Genomic DNA, 14733 nt, shown 5'->3' with positions numbered 1-14733 from the left:
AGGGGAGAAATGCTGTGTCTTCACACGGCAGAAGGGATGGAAGGGCTGGAAACACTCCCTTCAACCTCAAGCCCTTTTATAAGGACACTCATCCCATTCATGACGGCAGAGCCCTTATGACTTACCTGTCAAACGCCATGTATCTTAATGATGTTACACTGGGGATTACATTTCAATATGAATTTTAGAGAGGACACCATCGATTCAAATCATACCCCCTACCTCCATGGAGGGAAAAGACCGGGGGCCAAGAGGACGTGACTACCTGGAAGCCATGCCCCATCCCTATTTTAGAATATGCTACTTGATTGATCTGAGTGGTGGCTGCAGGCAGACGTTTTGGGGAGCGCAGCAGATGGAACTTGGGTCCCCAAATCCTTTTCAGTGCACGATGGAGCCAGGGATGGGAAGAGAGGCGGGGCAGGTGGAGTGCCGGGGACTTCCAGCTGTACTGTTGCCCTGGCCCCCACTGTTAGAGGCAGGCCTAGTGCCAGGATCTGATGCCAATGCCCACATGCTGAAGGGCTGACAGAGATGAAGGTGGACTGTGTTCTGAGACTCTGCACGTCACTCTGGGCTCGGAGACTCAGCACTGCATACAACAACTGCAGGAGAGGCATTGCTACCTCAGCAACAAAGGCCAACGGGATTCTGATCTCCAGAAGACCCTTTTCTGCCCTAGGTGTAGGTCCGTGTAAGGGTGGAGCTTTCCCATCCCCGCCTCCTGATTGACAACATTATACTCAAACTCAAAATGATCTGCCTTACAGGAAGTGGTTCCTTTGTAGTAGGATGAAAAAGAGAAAAAAAAAAAAAGAAAGCCTCTCTGTAGAAATAAATCACAGTGCTGGAACTTATATCAGCATTTTAGCACCACTGAAAAATACCCTAGCTTTGATAAAGAGTCCACTATGTAGGTGCAGAAAGTTGCAAAAAAGGACGAACAATATATCTGAATTTCTCTTTCTGTAAAATACAGATGGTGGTATATATGTCCCTGAGTCTTGTTTGTGAGCTACGGTGGTTTGAATCTGTGTCCTCACCCAAATCGCATGCCAAATTATAATCTCTAATGTTGGAGGTGGGACCTGGTGGGAGGTGACTGGACCGGGGGGGCAGTTTGTCATAAATGGTTGAGCACTATCCCCTTGGTGCTGTTCTCGTGGTAGTGAGTTCTTGAGAGATCTGGTTGTTTAAAAGAGTGTAGCACCTCCTCGCTCTCTCTTCCTCTTGCTCTGGCCATGTGAAGTATGTGCTCTCCCCTTTCCTTCCACCCTGATTGGAAGCTTCCTGAGGCTTCCCAGAAGCAGAAGCCACTATGCTTCCTGTACAACTTGCAGAACTGTGACCCAATTAAACTTATTTTCTTTATAAATTACCCAGTTCAGGTATTTCTTTGTATTAGTGCAAGAATGGACTGATACAAGAGCATTCTCAAGTCTTACAAAGGAAGTTTCTGGAAAACAGAACGTTGCCAGACCCTTCCACTGGCTGGGCCAGTGAAGAGCAGAACTTTTAGAGTTGCAGCCCTAGGTGCTAGAACTGTCACCATAAAACATTGGTTTTCTTTGATCTGTTCTGCCTGGTCATTCTTCCCTGGGCAGCAGATGGGAACACTTTGATCAACTTCAGGAGATGCCTTTGTGGTTGGTGACTTTTAAATATTCCCTTCGTCTAAGGGTCTGTCCTCAGCCTCATTCTGAGTCATCGGTTTTTGCAGCATCATCTTTTCAACTGCATGTAAAATAAATTCTTGACATTCCTCTGAACTGGACGTGAAAATCTTGTGTTTCCTCCGCTGGAGAGAGGAAGAAGAAAACACAGCACCAAAGTCTCACACAGCCCTGAAGATCATGGTAGGGTGAAAGAGAGAATCCTCATCTCTGAAATCAGAGTCAGAGGTAATTAGTTAGCTGGCAGTACAAAGGGCTATGGATAGACATTGAAAGAACTTCCAGATACTGAGGATTTTGAACTCCAGGATGAGTTGCCTAGGTGGAATAGAATCTCTTTCCCTTGAGGTCTTTAGAGGCAGGAGCAAGATCCAGGGAGTATGTAAGTGCAGAGTGGTTTGCATGGAGAGGGAAGAATTAGCTTTGTGTCTTGTCTATGAGAATAATGGGAGTAGCTAGCGGAATAAAATCAGTCTTTCTCCTCCCTTCTGTATGGTCTCAAGCAACTAAAATAAGCCACGGCAGCAGTAATGACTACCTTGCATTGTATATTTCCAAAATACTTTCATGTTACTTCAGTTGGTTCTTGCCGTGGCAACTCCATGAGTTAGATGGGAAGCACATGCAGTACCACCATTGGCAGAGGAGACTAGAGAAAAGTGAGCAGTCTACCCAGCTGGTTAGCATCAGAGCTGGGGCTACACAGTGTTCCTGATCAATTGCTCCTTCCAGTGAAGCTCAAAACTCTGAATCTGGTGAAATATCAGGGATGGTAGGGATTCCACTACAGTTTCAATTGCATTTCCAAAAATTTTCTATGTTTCAAAAAATCAAAATAATATGAACTTTGCACCCTATCTCCTTATTAACATGTTGCTGGAAGGTGGAATGGCTTGACTTCTAACTAGCCTTATTAGAATTAACACAAACTGAGGAAGCAACTACACTGAAAACAGAGAGAGAGAGAGAGAGAGAGAAAGAGAGAGCTCCTCTAATTGCATATCTACTTTACTGTGAGACAGTATCTCAGGGGCTTGACTCCAAACCAGAAAACCCTGGGGAACATATTGCTGGGAAATGCCCAGCCTCGCTGGAGGCAGAGAGACCAGATGCTCCGATTACGGCTTCATCATCCCAACTCGAGACTTGTGTGGCTCCTTTCCTTAAGAAATGTAGAGTGAAACTGTATTGTAAAAAAAAAAAAAAGAAAAAAGAAACTTCTTTATATCTCTGCTGTAGCTATATAGTCAAAGCAAGGAGAAGCCAAGTCTCTGTATTCAAATGGTTTTTTGGGGGGCGGCAAGGGCAGAAAAGGTAGGGTATGGACCTAACATGGAAGTCAGCGACCAGTATTCACTTTCTGAGAAATCGTAAAGTGCCCTGCTGGCTCCCCCAGCCCCTGGCTGCAGCCCTTGCCATTCTCATTTTAGGGTACAAGCTTGTTACAAAAAATGCCAGGTATAGATCAGCAATGTCTGTGAAAATCAGGGAAACAAATGTTTACTATTTCTTTGTATTTGTAAACATGAAAAAAAAAACCCAAAGATTTATTGATTACTTCTGTAGAAAATATCAATCTATGCCTTGAAAAACGGGGGTTATATTTTTCTGTTTTAAGTTTTTGATCATATATTTAATCTATACACACATATATACATTTATCACCTAGACACACACCCTCCCCCGTATAAAGAATCAAATGTGTGTGGGCCTCTGTGTGAATATACCAGATAGATTAAACATACACAAGGCTTGCAAGGCTTTTAATGGATGATGACTCAGCAGAACTGAGTTTCAGCAAATTTTGTTTTCAACTGAATGACTGGCACCTTCAATTTTACCCCTTTGTAACAGAAGGTGTGGGGCTCCTGGATAAGACAAGAAGCCGTTCTTCTTTTTAACCTGAGTAAAGAAGGAAACATTTTAACAGAGTTAATTGAGTGGTTGGGGTCTCTAGAAAGCAACTTGCCTCTCTCAGCTAATAGGAAAGAAAGGAAGAAATAGAAATCGAGGAGAAACTTTATTGTACCCATGCCCTGCAGAAGGGTTAGGAACAATGTTAGGAACCTCCCTGCAATGTTAGGAACCTCCCTCTTGAAGTAAATTGGTGAAACCCTTCTGCAGGGCAGATTGGTGAGAGGCACATACTTTGACCCAATTCCTCTTCTAGGAATTTATCCTAAGGAGGCAATTGGACAAGCATACAAAGAGAGAAGTGTTGGGGTGCACACTAGTGAAATCTTAAAGGCTGGAGACGCCATAATGTCTGTCAAAACAAGACATTATTTAATTTACTTTAAATAAATCATGCTACATCCCCACAACAGGATAATGAACAGTCATTCAAATGGTGAGATCGATCCCTGTTTCTTGCCTGGAAGGGATATACATAGGAAATTCAGCAAAGCTGTTTCTATTTTGGAAAATAATAGATGACAAAGAATGAGAAAGGGGAAGAAAAGGGTAAGAAGGTGAAGCTGGAGAAGGGGAAACACCATTATCTCCTCTACAACTAATTGTTGCTGGCAAGACTTGGAGCCGCAATCTGAGAATTCTGAATTTATTTACCTTTTTTGTCACTCACGGGAAGAGAGAATTCTGCACTTAGAGTGAATGTAATGTGCATTGTCATGAGCTTGAAGAACACTCTGCAGGAGTTAGGCAGGTCTACTCTTGGAGCGGGCCTTTGGCTGGGACTGCTGTTCACAGGCCTGGCCCATCATTCTGTGCCCTTTGCCAGGTTCCTGCCTTTCTAGGAGCTCTGCTCTTTCCTCTGAGAAGGGAAACAGCCTGAAAAACGATTCATACAAACGCACAAGTGATTTATTGAGTTATGGGAGGCCTGTCAAAGTTGTTATATTAAAAAAGAACCATTTAGGGAAACTCCTGGCCTGCTGGATAGAGACTAAATTTGTCTAACTATTGAAAGTTAATTTAGATTTCTACTGAAATTCTTAGAATTTTACAAAAATTTTAATGTAGCAATTCTACTTTGAAGAATTTATTCCAAGGAAGCAATCATAAATATACAAAACATTTAACTACAAAGAGATTCATTATAGCAGCTGTTTATAAGAGTGAAAATTAAGATCTGCCTACATGTCCAGGAATAAGGGATTAGACAAATTACATTAGCTCCATTCAATGGATTACATGATATCCCATAAAAATATTGTTGTAGGAATATATATATTGTTATGGCAAAATCTTTGCAATTTGATATTGAGTGAAAAAGCAGGTACCCAAATAAATAATCCCAATTTTTTTCAAGAAGTATAAAAATATCAAACTGTTAAAAATATTTGTTCCTCAATTATATATGATTATTTTCTTCTCCTTATTGAATATATGTCACTTTTGAAATAAGAAATAATGTTACTAAAATTTTACTTTTTTGAAGACACAGGAACCAAAAATATATCATTGTGATCCCAGCACCTAGTGCAATTCCTCACATGTCGAAGTTCTGTACAAAGAACAAAGTGATAGTAGCAGGAAGCCCAAATGGAAGAGAAACTCACAGCAAACTCTGTATACAACTGTCTGACCTCCTTCCTGTCAATTTGATAAGTTAAACTTAATAGGATATGACCCATTCACTTTTGAATCCCTCATAGTGTTTTCCCCATGGTAGGGAGAGCTCAATAACTGTTGCATAAACCTGTAAATGACGGTTTCTCTTCTTTCTCCTGGAATCATTTCTACAGACTTTCCTGCCTTTGATAAATGCATGCCCTGGTGACAGATGACGTGCTAGAGCTGGGATAACACCCATTGTCACAGGACTTTATGTAGTTGGTATTAGGTTTGTTATAAAGCAACAGAAAGAAAACAAGTAAGAATGGCTTAAAAGAATTGAAAAACTATTTCTTTCTAATGTTCAAGAAATCTAGAGGCAGGCAACCCATGATTGGGATGGAGCTCCATGGTGTCAGGGTTGTCTTGGATGCTGGCAACCGTAAGGGTTGCATGGTTCCTAGCTAAATGGTAGCTGCTAATAGGATCAATATTATTATCTGCTTTTTATAAAATAAAAACTATTTAGTTCTCTTTGTTCTAAAATAACCCAACCATTGTTTTTCTGCTCTCGGATCTACTGGCCTGTCAGTCCCATGGTTATGTGAGAACGGGCAGCACCCCATGGCCTCACAAGTGTGAGTCAAATGAATTGAAGATGTATTCTGAAACTTTGGCCTCTTCTATTTCTTTCTTCACATATGTGATGAGAATCCCTAACTGCAACTTCCTGATTTCTCTGATGATTTTGCTGCACAAGAAGATCCTCCTGCCCAAATTTAGCCTTTGGATGTCTGCAGCCATGGCTGACATCCATGAATCTTGTAAGACCCTGAACCAGTATGACCCAGCTAAACCATTCCCCATTTCCTGACCCTCAGAAACTGTGAGATAATTAATGTTTATTGTTCTTTAGGCCACTACATTTTGGGGTAATTTGTTAGGTAGCAGAAGATAACGAATACAGCCTCTTTATGTAATTTATTCATCACAATGCCACTTGAAACTAGGTATGATCTCCCCATTTTACTGATAAGAGAACTGAGGCTTAGAGAGGTTAGTTAATCATAGCTCCGCTTGCACAACATCTATATGCTGAACAACTGCTCGCTGTACTGCATAGCATGTGGACCCACTTAGGATTCCCAGAATGACTGGAAGAGAAAAGCCAAACATCCCTAAATGAATTGATTCTAGTGAAGACAATCGTGAGGGTTCCATGCTAGCATTCAAAGTTATATAGACTCCATAGGTGTCTGTTAATCTATGCTCTAAAATCCACAGCCAGATTGAAACTCAAGTGCATGACTGTGTTGTAAAAATCAAAGTCAGGTTAAACCAGGACCGCCTACCAAGAAAGCCCCCACTTAGTTGCTTGGAGTGCAGAAAGGTTCCCAAAGTTCCGCAGAGTCTGTGCAGCCTCAAACAATTGCCTTTACCAGGGCCTCACAACCTGATGTCGTTTGGGGATGCTGTATATAAAGTTGCCTGAGTTACAGAGAGAGGGATGCAGCCTGTTATCTTGGAGGTGGGCGTGGGCTCTATGGGGTGGAATGATCATTTGCCCTCCTCTTTTTTTTCCTGTGATGGGTCAGTGTCCATTTAACATTTTGGTTCCCTGCCAGTATGCTGACAGTGCCAAATTTGGTTGGTAAATACTTGTTAGCAAAAGAATGTGAGCACTGCTCTGAAGTCATGGCAAATAATGAGCTTCTGAAATCTCCTCTTGGACTCATTGGTTTCCATGGGTCTCATTTTAGACAGGGGCTTCACTGCAAGACTAAGAAGCCATTTAATATCTAGTGGAAGCTTCTGGTCTTGTCTTGTTGGCTAAGAAAACCAGAAGTGCGGGTGAGAGAGAAGCCTGTTCTTGTTCCCCAGGCTTCCCCATTGCACTCCAGACGCAAATCTGTTCTGGTAACCGCATCGACAGCCAAATAAACAAATGAGGATGGCAGGTCTCTTTCTGAAAAATGAAATGTGACTTCCAAAACAGAATTCATAGTCTTCTTTTAGCTCTTTCAAACTTTCCTTTCTATGTTGGTGCCAATATGCCCCTGAGCTCAAAACTCATTAGCATTGACTGTTCCCTCCATTCAGCCTTTCAAATTGAGCCAGTCATCCAGGCTTGTCAATTATGCCTTCAAAAGATCCTAGGCTTATTTCCTTTCCATTTCTACTTGGCTTTGATATCATCACCTAGATAGGTACCTGGGTCCAAATTTCTTTCCCCATTAGCAGCTCTAAACTGCCAACTGCAATGATTTCAAATTTATTCCTCTAGCTTTCAAGACCCTGTATGGTCTGTTCCTCCCTAACTTTATTATCCCCAGGTCCCAGTGCTAATCCTTCTGCATACGCCTGTTCTCATGTGTACACACACACACAGACACACACACTGCTGTGTGTGTATACCACACCCTGCACCATCACTCACCTTTCACTTGGGCTGCCTTCTCTGCAGTTTTGGATGTTCCTTTTATTCTTATTTTTTTATTTTTTGAGCCAGAGTCTTGCTCTATTGCCCAGGCTGGAGTACAGTGACATAATCTCAGCTCACTGCATCCTCCGCCTCCTGGGTTCAAGCAATTCTCATTGCCTCAGTTCCTTGAGTAGCTAGGACTACAGGTGTGCACCACCATGCCTGGCTAATTTGTGTATTTTTAGTAGAGACGGGTTTTCACCACGTTGGCCAGGCTGGTCTTGAACTCCTGACCTCAAGTGATCCACCCGCCTTGGCCTCCCAAAGTGAGGATGTTCCTTTTAATCCTTTCTTTGTCTGTCTTAACTCGTTCTTAAAGAAAACTTGCTTGCCTCCTGCAGCCCACAGTCATCTCGCCTTTGACTATTTCCACAGGCTGTTATTTTCACCATTGGCCAAACCACACCACTGCACTAGCCTCATTTTCTGGATTCCTCAGGCTTCTGCAATCTCTCTGGACTCAAAAGGTTTTGGGAAAACAAAAATAGAACTGATTGACGGCAAAGCAGAGCCCCTGGGAACCCAGCTCACAAATGCTGCTAACCAGAGCCACTATTCCAGAGACCACATTGTGCCGAGATTCATGGTTTACTGGGTAGAAGGAAAAGCACCCAGTAATTGGCTGTGGCCACAAAGGTCAACCACATGAACACCCAGCAAGTCAGGCATGATAAAAAGCAATTGAAGGCCTGGAGAGAGAAAAGCTGTGGTGGTAAGTGGTGCTGGATGTGATTAGAGGTGGGGACAGGAGTTATGAGCAGCAGACACTCTGCAGGGGAGAAGCAAGTTGTTGATAACGTGAGGGAAGATACCAGCTCTGTGGTCTGTAGGGGTGGCAATAGTGTGCGCGCTCTCTCTCTTTCTCTCTCTCTCTCTCTCTGTCTCCCCCCCCTTTCTCCCTCTCTCTCTCTCTCTCAATGGGTATAGCCCTTAGGAATGAAGAAGACTCTGGAGAAAGCAGCAAAGCAGCAGCTCTCTCTCCTGCCACGTGGAACACTTCAGTATCATATGTAACCACTTGGGCAATTATCTGCCAGGGGCAGCAGCTCAAGTACCTACAGGTACCAAATAGATAATGTAAATGTGCAAAGTAAAGCAAGTATTAGGAATGGAGAGAGGTGGGAACCATCACAAACTGAAGAGCACACACTGCATCGAAAGGTATCCAACTGTGCATCTTCTTAACATAGCATGTAGGCTGGACAAGACATATATTTGGGCCAAATATGGCCCAAAGACACCCTGTCCATAATCTTGGGGCTTCACAGGTGTGTGTGCAGCACATCATGACAATTGGTGATGAGAATGATGAACTTGGGTTGCCAACATGTTGGTTATGCTCTTTCAGACTACTGGGAGTAATGTGATCTAATGGGGCTACTGTAAGTATATTTTGGGAGGTAAGCTTAATGACATGGCTTCACCATCTACAGTGCAGTTAGTGATCATTAGGAATCACAGCAGCTCCTGTGGCTCTAAAGAACTTTAGATCACCTCCAGAAGATCTAGAACAAGGGGCCCATTGTATTGTTCCCTCAGTAACCATCATTGGTGACTTCTACCCTAGAGTCTGTGCCATAGTTAAGATTCTACTGCTGTTACCATATAACTTTTTTTAGATGGGAGTCTCACTCTGTACCATAGACTGGAGTACAGTGGCAGGATCATAGTTCACTGAAATCTCAAACTCCTGGGCTCACGCTATCCTCCTGCCCCAGCCTCCCATATAGCAGTGCCCAGATATATCTATATCAATCAATTGATAGATTTTAGTTTTTGTAGAAATGGGGTGTCACTCTGTTGATCAGCCTTGTCTCAAACTCCTGGCCTCAAGCAATCCTTCCACCTGGCATCCCAAAGTGCTAGGATTATAGGTGTGAGCCACTGCGTCCAGCTTCATATAACTTTTTCTCTTTCCTTCTCTTTACTTCTTGGTTTCTGCTTATTTTTGACTTGTCTAGCCTTTTGGCTTCTGCATTCTCATTGTATTTATCAACTTCCTTCTCACAGGTGGACCAGTTAACATCTATCTATACAGTATCTATGCTGGATAGAGCTCTCATGGCTACCAGCTGAACTGTGCATGGCTACTTTGGGCCAAGTGCTGAATATCTAAGTCATCTTAGCTTTGGCCAGAGAATCACAGTAACCTGGCACAAAGCATGGGGGCCCATTCATAAAGAACCACTTGTGGTTATCCTCAGAAAGGGCCGTGAGCATAGCAGATACTTGGTGTCAGGGCTACAGCACCAAGATATCTTAAATTACATTCAGGGTAGCCTCTTTAAGAGGGCAGGGAAAAATTAGTTAAAAGAGGCATAGAACGGCTTAATTTAGGTCTATGGAAAGTGAGGCTACTCAAACTGGATCTTCTTTCTGTATAAATTAGGGTTGTATTTGGCTGCAAGTAATATAATATCCAATTAAGCATTCTTAAATAAATATGGATTTTTTTTTGCAAGTACAGAAGTAGGTGGTTATTAGTATTGGCTCAGCAGCTCTGTGATATTAGGGCAGCCATCTCTGAGATTCCTTTTGCTTGTGCCTTACGGTTACAAGATCACTACTACACATTCAGCATTGCCATTTGTGTTCAAAAAAGGAAGACAGGAGAAGGTCCTTGACAACTTAAACTGTCTGTTTTATCAGAAAGGCAAAGGTTTTCTAAGAACCCACCTGTCTCCACCAACCAATTCCTCTTAACATCTCATTGGCCTGATTTGTGGCTCCCTAGCTGCAAGGCAAGCTGGGAAATTGGGTACCTGGCTCTCCAACTAGATCAAAAGCATCTTGTTTCTTAGGCATAAGGATTTTTTCTTGTTGTGGTTCAATGCAGCATTGGGTACCTGAGTAAGAAGTATAAGGTAACAGAAAAAGCAAAGAAAAAAGAGGTTTGAATATGGGCTTTGTCATTTACTGACTCTGTATTCTAAAAGTAATTAACCTTGCTGAATGTTATTTTCTTGCTAGGTAAAAGTGGGTACTAAATGCCTGCCTAGCAGGGTTGCTGTAAGGATTAAATATGATCGTGTAGTTATAGTTCCTGCTCCTGAAGAGATGCCCCGAAGAGTCACTATTCTACTGTGGTGTGCTCTGTTCTGTTTGATGAGCATGTGGCAAGTAGACACACAGTGGAAGGCAGCAGAACTTGGAGGGGAAAAGCATAGGCCCTAAATCAGGCCGCTGGGTCCAGATTTCCCTCTATCACTTACTAGCTATGTGAACTTGGAGACGTTACCTGGCCTCTCTAAGCTTCAGTTCTATCTGTAAACTGGAGATAAGAATAGGATGTATCTCCTAGAGGTGCATTTGGAAGAAAGAAAGAGGTAATGTACACAAAGCACTGGGCACTGAGCCCAGCACAACGTATGCACACAGTAAGTGTTAGCTATTATTAATATTGATTGGATTTTTTTTCTCCCCTGGCCCAGAATTAAACCTATTGAACCAAAAGAGCAAGTGCATTGTCGTTGAAACTCTTTAAAACCAAGTCCTTTTCAATCCCTAAAGTATACAAACTATTATAACTAAAAGCAGCAGCATACCAACAGTGGGGTTTGGGCATGGGGCGGGGGCTTCCCTAGGTTCAAGAAGTAAGAGGGTTCATTGTCTGTATAGAATTTTTTAAAAATAGGCTGGGCACGGTGGCTCACGCCTGTAATCCCACCACTTTGGGAGGCTGAGGCGGGCAGATCACGAGGTCAAGACATCGAGACCATCCTGGCCAACATGGTAAAACCCTGTCTCTACTAAAAATACAAAAATTAGCTGGGCGTGGTGGTGCATGCCTATAGTCCGAGCTACTCAGGAGGCTGAGGCAGAAGAATTGCTTGAGCCCAGGAGGTGGAGTTGCAGTGAGCCGAGATCATGCCACTGCACTCCAGCCTGGCACCTGGAGATGGAGTGAGACTCTGTCTCAAAAAAAAATTTTTTTTTAATCCAAGTGAGGCCGGGTGCGGTGGCTCACGCCTGTAATCCCAGCACTTTGGGAGGCCAGGGCAGGCTGATCATGAGGTCAGGAGATCGAGACCATTCTGGCCACCATGGTGAAACCTCGTCTCTATTAAAAATACAAAAATTAGCTGGGCATGGTGGTGTGTGCCTGTAGTCCCAGCTACTTGGGAGACTGAGGCAGGAGAATCGCTTCAGCCCAGGAGGCAGCGGCTTCAGTGAGCTGAGATCATGCCGCTGCACTCCAGCCTGGTAACAGAGCAAGACTCTGTCTCAAAACAAAGAAACAAAATTAAAAAAACCCAACTGAAATAAAACATTGATCTGCTTTATACTATCACCATCTGCCAACATTTCTAAACAATGTCATAGTTAAAACAGCCACCTCGCAAAACTTTTGTTTCCTTAAGTTCTAAATATTGCTGCAATGACTGTTGAGTTTTAATAATAGATCCATAAGTTGCACATCAGCACATTTTTATTACTTATCCTTTCATAAAAATTGTGTTCTACTGGAGAACTCTGAGTCATATAGTCAGCCCCTCACACCTACAGACTCCATTTGTAACAGTTTGGAGCTGGAGCTGGCTTCAATTTGTGTCTCCAACTTGAGCAGTCCTTCCCATTCCTGCGTGCAAACATCAGACCCAATACTCAGTCAACAACACAGACTTAGTGGCTGCAAAGACAAAAACATGAAACTTGAGTTAGTTCAGTTCTGTGTGACTTTGAGACATTTTACTTCTATTATATTTAAATTTAAATTGTTTATCAGAGTGTGAACCATGAGGGAAGGTATTTATTTGACACATGAGTCGTCTTTTAAAAGGAAATTATTCTTTTAAAATTATTTGTTTTTCAGAGTAAAAATCAAGAAGATGGTGCTCATTTCTGATTATTACATGATTATTGCTGAAAATAACTTTGTTATATAGAGGACGTATTAGTTTGTTATCATGCTGCCATTAAGAAAGAAAGCGGTTTAATTGATTTACAGTTCTGCGTGGCTGGGGAGGCCTCAGGAAACTTACAGTCATGACAGAAGGTATCTCTTCAAAGGGCGGCAGGAGAGAGAATGAGTGCTGAGTGAAGGGGAAGCCCCTTATAAAAGCACCAGCTCTCATGATAAATCACTATCATGAGAACGATATGGGAAAACCCACCCCCCCCCCATGATTCAAGTATCTCTACCTGGTCCTGCCCTTGACATGTGGGGATTATTACAATTCAAGATGAGCTTTGGGTATGGACACAAAGTCAAACAATATCAGAGGAAGCAGATGTTAAATGATTTGCTCTGGTAACAAATATGCTCCGTAGGCCACAGCACAGGAGAGACTTAGAATCTAGTGTAAGCCCCTCGCTCTACAGTTATCCGAAGGGAAGCTGTCTGACGTCACCCAGCAAGGCAATAGCAAAGAGTCTAGACAAACTCTCCTAGCTATTGCTGGACTACTTTTTCCATCTTCTACTCCCAAGGCAACTGAAATAGAACTATAGTGTTAGTGTTTCTCAAGCTGTGATAAAGAATCAATTTAAAAAAGCCTTCAATCTACTGCAGACTAAAATTACTACACAGCCCAGACTACTGGCAGCTCATCATTCAAGCTCATACCTTCCTACCAGTCTCTACCCTGCTGAACAAGACAAATCCGCTGATCACACACTTGGATATAGTAGAGATATCAAGTTGCCATAAAGGTGTTTAAATATTTACTCTCAATTTCTGTTCTTATCCCATCATAGACTGGTGACAGTTTCCTGACCAGCTTTGAATGGCTCTGTACCATCTCATATAGAGTCCATAGCAAGGACTTATGGCCAGGAAAACATCTCTGGATAGTTAGATAAGCAAATTTTAGCTTTTGGATTGTTTTGACTTTGTTAAATTTCTGTGAGGTTAAGGGCTCAGGTTTGAATTACCATCAGTATACTAGCTGTGTGGCCTAAACGTCTTTGAGTTTTATCATCCACAGAACAAGGGAACAGTAGTGCCTAACTCAGAGGGTATTTTAAGGGAATATGTATGTGTAACCACCATGGGGGTTGACGTGTAGTAAGCCCTCTTGTGTATTAGCTATTATGAATTTTATTGCCCCCACTTCTTTCTTTATGTGGTGGGAGGAGGGTGTTGCAGGATAATGTGTCATGGTATAGCTACTATTGTTAGAGGATCTTTGGGCCAGAAACCTCTGTGGTCAGTGGCGCCTTTGTCTGAGTTATTGTCCTGCATCCAGGAAGGATGAGGTACTCAGACAAGTGGAGAGTGAGCAAGATGAAGAGAAGCTTTATTGAGTGGTATAACAGCTAAGACGAGACCAGCAGTGGGTTGCTCCTCTCTGCAGGCAGGTCAACCTGTCATCTCTGCAACTCTTAGCAGAGAGGAGACTTGGAGTGGGTGGCTCCTAGGAGGGGCTTTCTGGGGCCCCAAGGCACAGAGACACCCATTCTGGAGCTGCACCAGGGCAGCTGCAGCAGCACCCAGGGACAGCAGGGCTCCTGCCTGCTCTGTGGAGTGCGAGGCCCAGCCACATCTCCCCACCACAGGTAGTGTCTTGGCAGCAGCCGCTCTAGATGGGCTCTTGCTGCCATCACCATAGGGCAGCCCAGGGAAGAAATCGCACCAAACCAGGAATCAGAGCTGTGAGCTCTGGCCCTGTTTTCTGAAAGGATCACTACACTGCAGGTGCATTCAGGAAGCAATGATGGGGCATTGTCCTGCGCCAGGCTTTCGCTGGTCACTGGTAGAGAAATGATCCCTGTCCTCGAGGGTCTCACGTTGTGGAGAAAAATCAGAAGAGATACTGTCAGCAGATACAGGGGCTGTGGCAGAGTCAGGATCCCATGAAGAAGAACCCCAGCTGGCTCCTCTTCATCTTGTTTCCAAGCTTGAGCTCACAGAGTGAGCCCAGTTGGGTTCGTGTTACACAAGGGCACCGTCTCCATCTTTGCTTCCCTTGAAGAAAGATTTTCACATGGCCGGGCGTGGTGGCTCAGGCCTATAATCCCAGCACTTTGGGAGGCCGAGGTGGGTGGATCACGAGGTCAAGAGATCGAGACCATCCTGGTCAACATGGTGAAACCCCGTCTCTACTAAAAATACAACAATCA

Source organism: Sapajus apella, unplaced genomic scaffold (assembly GCF_009761245.1).
Source record: "Sapajus apella isolate SASKATOON/1434 unplaced genomic scaffold, GSC_monkey_1.0 scaffold19, whole genome shotgun sequence".
Lineage (NCBI taxonomy): Eukaryota > Metazoa > Chordata > Mammalia > Primates > Cebidae > Sapajus > Sapajus apella.
Note: the sequence above shows the minus strand (reverse complement) of the source record.